Source organism: Anabrus simplex, chromosome 8, assembly GCF_040414725.1.
Source record: "Anabrus simplex isolate iqAnaSimp1 chromosome 8, ASM4041472v1, whole genome shotgun sequence".
Taxonomy (NCBI): Eukaryota; Metazoa; Arthropoda; class Insecta; order Orthoptera; family Tettigoniidae; genus Anabrus; species Anabrus simplex.
Genome location: NC_090272.1, coordinates 38,464,083 through 38,476,346, shown reverse-complemented (window position 1 = coordinate 38,476,346; position 12,264 = coordinate 38,464,083). Strand labels below are relative to the sequence as shown.

The following is a 12,264-nucleotide window of genomic DNA, read 5'->3' as shown; positions in this document are numbered from 1 at the left end:
GAAACTTTTACATTAAGCGGTATGTTCCGAGCTGTCAGCGGAGAGATGGCGTGGAATGACATTATTAGACGAATGAGTTTGAGTGGCGTTCATAAAAGTAGTAAAGATCACAATATGAAGATAAAGTTGGAATTCACAAGGACAAACTGGGGCAAATATTCATTTATAGGAAGGGGGGTTAGGGATTGTAATAACGTACCAAGGGAGATGTTCAATAAATTTCCAATTTCTTTGAAATCATTTAGGATAAGGTTAGGAAAACAACAGATAGGGAATCTGCCACCTGGGCGACTGCCCTAAATGCAGATCAGTATTGATTGAGTATCGAGTATTGATATTTAGAAATTTCATGATCCGTATTGAAGTGGAATTACAATAATTGAAATTAATAGGGGTCCTCCTATTCAATACACAGACATTTATTAATGTAAATTAATCACATGTTGTTCACATGAGGTACTAGTTTCGGCACTACACTTGTGCCATCATCAGCCAATGAGTCAAATCAGGCAAACACAATACAACTTTAAAACAATCTTAAAACACACTGTAACACTTGCATAGATGAATATTAAATAAAATATCGTACATGATGATATTGCACTTCAGTATAAAATCCTTTTAAAATGACGATGACTCCGTTGTTGTATACACATGGTGGTTTGTTGAGCTTGTATATGTCTTTAGTTCTTTGATCTTGTTGAAATTATGCTGCAGAGTTTAATGTCATGTGAAATTAACACTTTGATTGATCTGTGGTTTGGTTCCAAATAATAAACTTGCATATGATGAACCAATTAATTAATTCTCACTTCAATATGGGGTTTTTTAACACGGTAGCATCCTGCTTTATGAATTTACCGAGCTCAGAACATTTTAAGCAAGCCTTGGACCTATGGAAGTAACGGAGTCCCACTCCCATTTGACAGGCGAGGGACTCCTTGGAAAGGACTTGGCGAACGAAATGGAATTCGATTGGGAGCTATCAATATTAATGGGGCTTATGAAAGAAAGAAATTAGAACTGGCTGAGTCAGCAAAAAGGATGCATCTGGATGTGCTAGGAGTAAGTGATATTCGGGTAAGGGGAGATAACGAGGAAGAGATAGGAGATTATCAAGTGTCCTTGGTGGGTGTTAGAAAGGGAAGGGCAGAGTATGGGGTAGGGCTGTTTATCAGGAATACCATTACACACAACATAGTTTCTGTTAGGCATGTAAATGATATGGGTAGATTTGTCAGTTGGAGGAATTAAGATGAGAATTGTCTCATTGTATTCACCATGTGAGGGTGCAGATGAGGATGAAGTTGATAAGTTTTATGAAGCATTGAGTGACATCGTGGTCAGGGTCAACAGCAAGGATAGAATAGTGCTAATGGGCGATTTCAATGCGAGAGTTGGAAATAGAACTGAAGGATACAAAAGGGCGATTGGTTAATGTGGGGAAGATATGGAAGCTAATGGGAATGGGAAGCGTTTGCTGACTTCTGTGCTAGTATGGGTTTAGCAGTTACGAATACATTCTTCAAGCATAAGGCTATTCATAGCTTAACATGGGAGGCTAGGGGTACCAGATCTATGATAGACTATATCTTAACCGACTTCAAATTCAGGAAATCTGTTAGGAATGTATGAGTTTTTCGAGGATTTTTCGATGATACAGACCACTATCTGATCCGTAGTGAACTAAGTATCTCTAGGCCTAGGGTAGAGAAAATGAAATCTGTCTGCAAACGAATAAGGGTAGAAACTCTCCACGACGAGAAAATTAGACAGAAGTACATGGATATGATCAGTGAAAAGTTTAGAATAGTAGCCGGTACGCAGGTTCAGGATATAGAGAATGTGTGGCATACAGAGATGCTATAGTAGAAACAGCAAGGGAATGCCTAGGAACAACTATGTGTATGGATGGGATAAAGCGAACATCTTGGTGGAATGATGAAGTGAGAGCAGGTTGTAAACGTAAAGAGAAGGCTTAAGGCTTATAAGTAGAGACAAGAATTATAGGCACTATAAACAGTTAAAATAGGCAGGCATATAGTCTCTTAAATGAGCTAAAATAGGCACTAACATGTAAAATAGGCAACAAAATAGGCAACGTTTCAATGTTTTCCGGCAACATTCTCCTGTCGGGCAGAATGTTTTGTACTGAGAGAAATCTCTCAACATCACAGGAAGTGATTGGACAAAACTTCAATGAAGCCACTTCATCTGATTTTAGTTCAACTGCTTCATCTACTTCACCTCGTAGCATCCTAGCTACTTTTACTGTCGTTTTCCATCATGGATTCTGCTGCAGGACTCTTATGGAACTTTTTTCTGACAGGGGTTACCTTCCCGGGGGTTCAGCCAAAATTTCTCCTGACTTCTTCTACAACCCTAAATGATTCCACCGGGGGGAAAGCCACTCGTCTCCTATTCGGTGATTGCTCCTGGCAGCTTGTTGAAGTCTGAAGATGCTCTAGTTTATGCAGGGGGATAGTAACTCCCACCATTACAGTGCACAGGTCTATAGAAAATTGTTGTTGGTCACTGTTCACAGTGGACTGGTAGAAAAGCTGCGATGACAACGCTTTCTGTGCTCGTGTCAAATGCATCGCAGTATTTCTATGTTGATCTATATAGTATCTTTTCATATTTAATCTTAAAAATAATAAAATTGACGTAAATTACAATGTTCTTATATTCCTACTGCTGGGCTAATGGCACAATAATGGCGGGTCTTTTTCTCGTAGATGGCCTATTAGGCGACCTGCATACCTGTGAAGATGAGGCCCCTACCTAGGATGATTTCTAATGCTGAAAACGCCACACACACCCAGCCCCAGAGCCATTGGAATTAAGGTTAAAATCCCGGACCCGACCGGGAATCGAACCCGGGACCCTGTGAACCGAAGGCAAGTACGCCGACCATTCAGCCAACGAGTCGGACAGTATAAACATGCATTTGTTTCATTAAAAAAGAGAAAGACTATGAAAGGTGATTTTTCTAGAAGTACAAAACTTTAAAGTAGCAACGAGAGAATTCGTAATTTACATGGAAAAATGTCCTCAGAAATGTTCAGTTATAATCTGGCAGTTTCCTGTCGAGTTCACCGGGTGAAAAAGATCATAAAAATGGCACGAAACGATACCTAAGTAGCGTAGAGGAGAGATCCTTCCTATATGCTTGCCAGACACTCACCAAGCTGCCTCTAGCAGTATTGTTACTTATATAGAAGAATTAAAACGGAGGCACTATAAATCTCAGATTTGTGAACATTATATATGTTGCTATTCGCCGGCCTTGGTCAGCCGGCTCAGCTGTCATGGAGACTATTTTCTGTCGCCTGCAATAGATCCTGCATCATGTGTGCCCACAACGCTGCCACCCTCGTTCAAAATTAGAAAACCGCCTGATTTGAAATTACAACATAAAATAATTTAGAAGCCTCCACCTTATCAATACAATATTTATTTACTATGAAGCAGTAAATTCAGTCAGTACCGGTTTCGACCCCTATGGGGTCATCCTCAGCTGACACACATTAAATTGGTTTCAAAAACATCATATGTAAAACATTACACCTTCATATAACTGACTCAATTAAACCAAACATTAAAAAGTTGCTTGTTAAAATACTAAATGAATCTTATTCTTTGGCTTGAAAAGTACTTGTTATGTGAGGCATATGATCTCATGTACCTAATCTATTAAACATCAAATGAAGTTTACACTTGTTTACACTAGTGTTTGTAAAATTGTTACATATTTACAGCATTTATCGTCTTCAAGATATATATACATAAAAAAGTTTTAGACCCTATGTAACAGGCCAGTTAAAAATGGATGAGATGGTAAAAACAAGTAAAATAGGTCCAATGTTTTTGGTTCTGATTTGTACTGTTTGTTATTGCTGCATTGTACTTGTAAATTGGTAAGTACACGGTGTATGTATGCTAAAGTTGAGGCTTATAGTTGTTTTCATTCGTTCCAATGTTCCTTCACAACTGCTAATATGCAGATAAAGAAGACTATGTACTATTCACCTACAATAATAGCCACATACATTCCATAACTAACATTTTTAAAAAACAAGGCCTGAAAATAGCCTACAAAACCACATGTAGCAATACCAACATCTTACATAATTCCAAATCAGTCACCAACATAAATCAGTACAACCACTCAGGTGTCTACCACCTGAAATGTAATGACTGCGAGGCCAGCTACATAGGGCATACCGGGAGAAACTTTCAGATACGATATAACGAACACATAAATGCCGTTAAACATAGACATTTTTCAGCCATGGGACAACATATTAATGACCAAAAACATAGATTCACAAACATTAACAATGACATGCAAATTCTGAATACCAACCCTAAGAGCCCCTTGCTCAGTATATTGGAAGAATTCTACATAACTTAGACCAATACGTCAACCCAAATTTCAACTTAAATGAAATCACAGAAAAAACCAACATTCTTTTCGATACAGTCATTCCCCTTCTAAATAATTATTATTTGAAAAGAATTAAGAAACAACAACTCACACATACAAATGAACCGCTTAAAGACTTCCCCTACTCTAATCCCGCTCCCTCCACAGGTGCTCCACCCACCCCTCCAAACCTCTCCTCCGCAGCCGCGAACTACAGCCCCAGAATAACGCGTAACAGATCTCGACGTGCAGCCGTGCAGCACACACAGTGCCAACACTCAACGTAAGTACTTTAACACACAACTCACTTTTCACAACCTATTACACGCCGTTTCTTATATAAATTATTTCTACTTACAGATATCATATTCTGTAACATATAAGAAGCCCTCACGCTATCACCAGAACAAATGTACATTGACTAACATCGATATAATTTAAACCTTACTTCAAGTTGTATGGCATATCAAATGAAATTCAGCTCATAATAGGCACTATTTAACTTAATAATGGCACACGCAATCTTTCATAAAAACATCTGTATATCAAGATAACTTCATCACCTGCATATTAGCAGTTGTTAAGGAACATTGGAACGAATGAAAACAACTATAAGCCTCAACTTTAGCATACATACACCGTGTACTTACCAATTTACAAGTACAATGCAGCAATAACAAACAGTACAAATCAGAACCAAAAAAATTGGACCTATTTTACTTGTTTTTACCATCTCATCTATTTTTAACTGGCCTGTTACATCGGGTCTAAAACTTTTTATGTATATATATCTTGAAGACGATAAATGCTGTAAATATGTAACAATTTTACAAACACTAGTGTAAACAAGTGTAAACTTCATTTAATAGATTAGGTACATGAGGTCATATGCCTCACATAACAAGTACTTTTCAAGCCAAAGAATAAGATTCATTTAGTATTTTAACAAGCAACTTTTTAATGTTTGGTTTAATTGAGTCAGTTATATGAAGGTGTAATGTTTTACATATGATGTTTTTGAAACCAATTTAATGTGTGTCAGCTGAGGATGACCCCATAGGGGTCGAAACCGGTACTGACTGAATTTACTGCTTTATAGTAAATAAATATTGTATTGATAAGGTGGAGGCTTCTAAATTATTTTATGTTGTAGTAGCAATCAATACGGAAATGAAGCTAATAGATTATGATTTGAAATTGTCGTGGCATGCACACATTAACTTACTCTTTGTCACAATTTATCAAAACTCTAGATGGGATGCTAGAGCTTACGCACCCCAGACTCTCTTTGCTTGCCCCGCCCCCCTCCCCCACTGTGCCGCGGTTACTAACCGGACTTCACCAATCCAGACCAACGGTCTTTTCACTAGCCTGGTCTTGCAAAGATAGTCTTTGTAGCCTTGTTATACATGCTGTGTGACTTCGTCCAAGCCATCTTGTATGTCTAGCCTCTGTCTAGCTGCACCACTTTCGATCTTCAACCTATGTTTCTCGAAGGCATAGAGGAAGTATAATAGAGTTCACTAGAGCCTACACATAGCGCTGGTGAAAGTTACTCATGATTTTTAAAAATTGCAATTCAGTTGTAGTCTGCTTCTGTGGTGTAGTAGTTAGTGTGATTAGCTGCCACCCACGGAGGCCGGGGTTAGATTCCCGGCTCTGCCATGAAATTTGAGTGGCACGAGGCCTGGAATGGTGTCCACATAGCCTTGGAAGGTCAGCTGAGTAGAGGTTGGTTCGATTCCCCCCCTCAGCCACCCTCGAAGTGGCTTTCTGTGGTTTCCCAGTTCTCCTCCACAAAAATGCCGGGATGGTACCTAATTTAAAGATGCGGCCACTTCCTTCCCTCTTCTTTGCCTGTCCCTTCCAATCTTCCCATGCCTTCACAAGGCCCCTGTTCTGCATAGAAGGTGAGGCTGTCCGGACAAGGTACTAGTCCTCCCCGGGTGTATTCCCCGTCCCAAAGTGTCACGCTCCAGGAAACTGCCCTTGGGTATAGGTGGGAAACTTTGCTGCGTCCGAGGGAAAAACCTACCGTGGAGGGTAAACATATTAAGGAAGAAAGAAAGAAAGAAAATATTTCAGTTATAAATCTCTATCTTCACGGGAATTGAATCAGAGTTCACATTACCGATTTTTAATTTTCATCCACTCTGTGAAAGAGACCACCGGCGTTCTAACTCCTCATTCAGTAATTAAATGATTATTTACATTTTAGCAATAGTAAATTAATGAAAGTTGCAACAAAACAACTTTCTACAGTACGTAAATCAATAGGCCTACAAATGCTAAAATGCTAAAGTCACAAAAAAAAAAAAAAAGATAAAAGGAACAAATTAACTTAGCAAGTTTGGCAGAAGACTACCTTTCCATCTGTAGTAAAATTGGAATCCCCTGTGATCCACCGCTTCAGCCAGTAGGACTTTGACGATTTTTCTTTGCAATTTCATTTTTTGCACGTCACGCCGACACAGATAGGTCTTATGGGGACGATGGGATGGGAAGGGCCTAGGAGTGGGAAGGAAGCGACCGCGCCTTGGTGTAAAAATGGGAAACCACAGAAAACCGTCTTCAGGGCTGCCGACAGTGGGGCTCGAACCCACTATCTCCTGGATGCAAGCTCACAGCTGCGCGCCCGGTGATTTTTCTTCGGACACTGCCACAGACACCCTTCTTCTTCACAATAAATCACAACACATTCCGAAGATAAAGCGTACGCGTACAACAGTTCACATCGAGAAGGAGGTATAAGAGTTCGACGTTGATTGGTACTCACATGTGTCTTAGAAGATTGGAGGGGTTGAAGGCTTCGAGGTCAAATTGTTCCTTGTTTCTCCTGATGGAAATTTCCCAAGAACTATTTCTGGTGACTTCCAAGAATTCCCATTTTTGTTCGTGGGGTAAATAGATCTTGAGAAATGAGAAGATAATACTGTCATGCACATCAGTTACAATATATGGCACTGTAAGAAAATCGGCTTCTTTAAAATAGATCAAAAGGCATCAAGTAGGCAATTATACTCCAAATAGGCACAAACCCCTGAAAGAGGCATTTATAGGCACAATAAAATCAACTAAATCTAGCTTAAAGGACCCTAAAATGGATTTATATCTCAAAAAGCCTACGTTTCTGAACACGGGAATAAAATAGGCAAAGAGACAAATTCCCGCCTCTACTTATAAGAAATGGCACCAAACAAGGGCCGGGGCAGACAGGGATTTGTATGTAGATGAATGAAACAGAGTGAAACAAATAGTTGTTGAATCCAAAAAGAAGTCATGGGAAGATTTTGGTAATAACCTGGAAAGGCTAGGTCAAGCAGCAATGACATTAATAAAGAATCTTAGGAAGGGAGGGAAAGAGGAAATGAGCAGTGTTTTGAGTAATTTAGGTGAACTCCAGGGAATCACTTAAGAGGTGGAGGGAATATTTTGAACATCTTCTCAACATACAAGGAGATCTTCCTGGTGGTGTTGCCAACAGCCAAGCTCATGGGGAGGAGGAAAATGTTGTTGGTGAAATTACACGTGAGGAAGTGGAAAGGATGGTAAATTAACTCCATTGTCATAAAGCAGCAGGAATAGATGAAATTAGACCTGAAATGGTGAAGTATAGTGGGAAGGCAGGGATGAAATGGCTTCATAGAGTAGTAAGATTAGCATGGAGTGTTGGTAAGGTACCTTCAGATTGGACAAAAGCAGTAATTGTACCTATCTATAAGCAAGGGAACAGGAAGGATTGCAACAACTATCGCGGTATCTCATTGATTAGTATACCAGGCAACGTATTCACAGGCATCTTGGAAGGGAGGGTGCGATCAGTGGTTGAGAGGAAGTTGGATGAAAACCAGTGTGGTTTCAGACCACACAGAGGCAGTCAGGATCACAATTTCAGTATGCGCCAGGTAATTGAAAAATGCTGCGAGAGGAATAGGCAGTTGTGTTTATGTTTCGTAGATCTAGAGAAAGAATATGACAGGGTTCCGAGGGAAAAGATTTTCGCCATACTGAAAGACTATGGAATTAAAGGTAGAAAATCAATCAAAGGCATTTATGTTGACAATTGGGCTTCAGTGAGAATTGATGGTAGAATGAGTTCTTGGTTCAGGGTACTTACAGGAGTTAGACAAGGCTGTAATCCTTCACCTTTGCTGTTTGTAGTTTACATGGATGGGTATAAAATGGCAGGGAGGGATTCAGTTAGGTGGCAATGTATTAAGCAGTCTGGCCTATGCTGACAACTAGGTCTTAATGGCAGATTGTGCCGAAAACCTGCAGTCTAATATCTTGGAACTTGAAAATAGGTGCAATAAGTATGGTATGAAAATTAGCCTTTCAAAGACTAAATTGATGTCAGTAGGTAAGAAATTCAACAGAATTGAATGTCATCTTGGTGATACAAAGCTGGAACAGGTAGATAATTTCAAGTATTTAGGTTGTCTGTTCTTCCAGGATGATGATATAGTAAGTGAGGTTGAATCAAGGTGTAGTAAAGCTAATGCAGTGAGCTGGCAGTTACGATCAACAGTATTCTGTAAGAAGGAAGTCAGCTCCCAGACGAAACTATCTTGACATCGGTCTGTTTTCAGACCAACTTTGCTTTACGCGAGCGAAAGTTGGGTGGACTCAGAATATCTTATTCATAAGTTAGAAGTAGCAGACATGAAAGTAGTGAGAATGATTGCTGGTACAAACAGGTAGGAACAATGGCAGGAGGGTACTCGGCATGCGGAGATAAAGACTAATTTAGGATTGAACTCGATGGATGAAGCTGTACGCATAAACCAGCTTCAGTGGTGTGGTCATGTGAGGCTAATGGAGGAGGATAGGTTACCTAGGAGAATAATGGACTCTGTTGTGGAGGGTAAGAGAAGTAGAGGGAGACCAAGACGACGATGGTTAGACTCAGTTTCTAACGATATAAAGATAAACGACGTATAGAACTATATGAGGCCATAGCACTAGTTGCAAATGAGGCTTGTGGCGACATATAGTAAATTACATAAAATCAGCTTCATGGTCCGTATCGCACTTCAATAGATTCACAATTAAGTATTTATTTTCCACCTAGTCGATACAATGATTGCTTAAGGCAATTTTTAATGGTCAAAAGTGGTACATGTTTCGTATATTATCAACATCTTCAGCCACATAACACTGTTTAGATGAAAAATGTATAAAATTGACAAAGTAATGCTTTAGAGGAAGTGTCCTTAAAATTAACATAAGATTGACAAGATTAAAACAAACAAATAACTCAAGAGAAAATATATAAATTATTTCTACAATAGAAAGCAGTCGTCAAGGAAACACTTGTACAATATTCCATAGAGAAATTGTCCTAATAAATATTCTTTTCTTAATAATTCATGAAAAAAGATCAATTTATAAATTAAAAATTATACAATTTATAAGTAATTATCGAAATGAAGAAATCCTGATATCACAGTGCGGCTCTTATTATTAATGTAGATGAAGATATAACTAATTCCTAGTTGTCAAATCTTATTAAGCCTGCTTTCCTTTGGAATAGTAACTCCTGTCATTCTTTCACAGTTTTGCGCCGGGTGTAATATTGATGATGCGTTCTTCCTTGCTCTTGCACCTGAGGAGGTGGAGGAGCGGGGAATATAGGTGTGTCAAGAACTTCCTTGCTGTCACCTATAGCTTCAACTGAGGAGGAATAAGTTGTAGGGCTATCTGTAGGATACAATAAATCTCTCGGAAAAAGATAAATTTTTTGATTCCGGAATATATAAACTCACATGCTTTGAATGTAAGAATACATACATAGGACAATCTGGCCGCAATTTTAAAGTTAGATATTTGGAACATGTGAATGCTGAAAAACATAGAAGATTCTCAGCAATGGGATCACACATGACTGCCACAGGTCATAAATTTACCAACATAGAACAAGACCTGACCATCATAAAAAAGTTAAAAAAGGGCAGCTTAATGAACACATATGAAGACCTGTACATTCATCTAGACCAACTTGTAAAGAAAAATGATAACCTTAATGAGGCTGTAGAATATAAGAATCCATTATATTATCAAATTCTAGTATATTTGAAAATGCTTGAGAAGGATCACGAAAAAAGAATTGGAATTTCTCCTCCTACAGATAGCCCTACAACTTATTCCTCCTCAGTTGAAGCTATAGGTGACAGCAAGGAAGTTCTTGACACACCTATATTCCCCGCTCCTCCACCTCCTCAGGTGCAAGAGCAAGGAAGAACGCATCATCAATATTACACCCGGCGCAAAACTGTGAAAGAATGACAGGAGTTACTATTCCAAAGGAAAGCAGGCTTAATAAGATTTGACAACTAGGAATTAGTTATATCTTCATCTACATTAATAATAAGAGCCGCACTGTGATATCAGGATTTCTTCATTTCGATAATTACTTATAAATTGTATAATTTTTAATTTATAAATTGATCTTTTTTCATGAATTATTAAGAAAAGAATATTTATTAGGACAATTTCTCTATGGAATATTGTACAAGTGTTTCCTTGACGACTGCTTTCTATTGTAGAAATAATTTATATATTTTCTCTTGAGTTATTTGTTTGTTTTAATCTTGTCAATCTTATGTTAATTTTAAGGACACTTCCTCTAAAGCATTACTTTGTCAATTTTATACATTTTTCATCTAAACAGTGTTATGTGGCTGAAGATGTTGATAATATACGAAACATGTACCACTTTTGACCATTAAAAATTGCCTTAAGCAATCATTGTATCGACTAGGTGGAAAATAAATACTTAATTGTGAATATAGTAAATTCACAGGGGCTTGCAGACTGAACGCTGAAAGGTATAACAGTCTATAATGATAATTTATGTAGATATGTAAGGTTTACCGTTGGTCTTTGCTAAATGGTACTCTCATTTGTCACTGGATGGTTCATTGGGTACATAGTGGACTCTCTCATGATGAGGAGAGTATGAATTTGGGAAACACAGAAACAAAATAACAATAGTGAAAGGACAGGGACAGAGTGAACCATCGGCAAAAGCCCAAAAACTTAGTATCATGTCTGTTTTAATCTGTCAAGTTTTTTTGTACTTCAGCCTTTATCTTCCTAATCTGAATAACCTTCTGCATTTTTTCCCACCCGTTTTGACCAGCAATTATTTTTGCTACTTTGATTACAATCCTAAGTTACCCAGCTTTCGCCCTGCACAGCAAAATAGATCTGAAATCAGACCACTCAGAGAGCTAACTTCTGTCTTACAGAATGCTGTTCGTTGTAATTGCAAGCTCACTATTTAATAAATATGTAGTTTTTTTTAAATTCTGTAAAAGGAAAATTGAAATATGTCTTTTAATGTTTTATATTTTGGATGGGCAGGTAATCATGTTGTTTTTTCCTCAAAACATCATTTAGCATCACAAAATAATTACTTTAACCCGATGAGTGCTACGCCTGCCTATAGACGGGCTGACGCGGCCGGTCCACCGGTGCTAAGCCCGTCTATAGACGGTGCGCGAGAATTTTAATTTTTTTTAGTTTCCCGGTTCACTTTTGAGTGCGAATTTGATCTCTGACATGTTCTGCCATCTGTTGGGCATTATATAGAACTAACTGATCAGAGATTATAGCTTCGGGAAGTAACTTACAGAGCTTTTTGTAGATGTCTGTGGAGTTCATTTGTGATGTAAACAAACATGGAAGAACAACAATTTAGTTGCTCTTGCAGCGATGTTATTTCGGATCACAGAATCTTTCAGTTATTAACCACAGCGGAAAGTGATGATGGAGATGATCATTTTAAGGAATTGTTAAGCGATTTTGAAAGTTAGAATGATACAGAGAGTGCC

The 12,264-nt window shown here is 38.4% G+C and overlaps 1 protein-coding gene across 8 annotated transcripts in view; it reads left to right on the top strand.

Moving 5' to 3' along the window:
* HDAC6 (histone deacetylase 6) overlaps nt 1-12,264 on the top strand; it is a 458,923-nt gene that overhangs the window by 256,492 nt on the left and 190,167 nt on the right. The gene's annotated exons all lie outside the window — the stretch shown is intronic.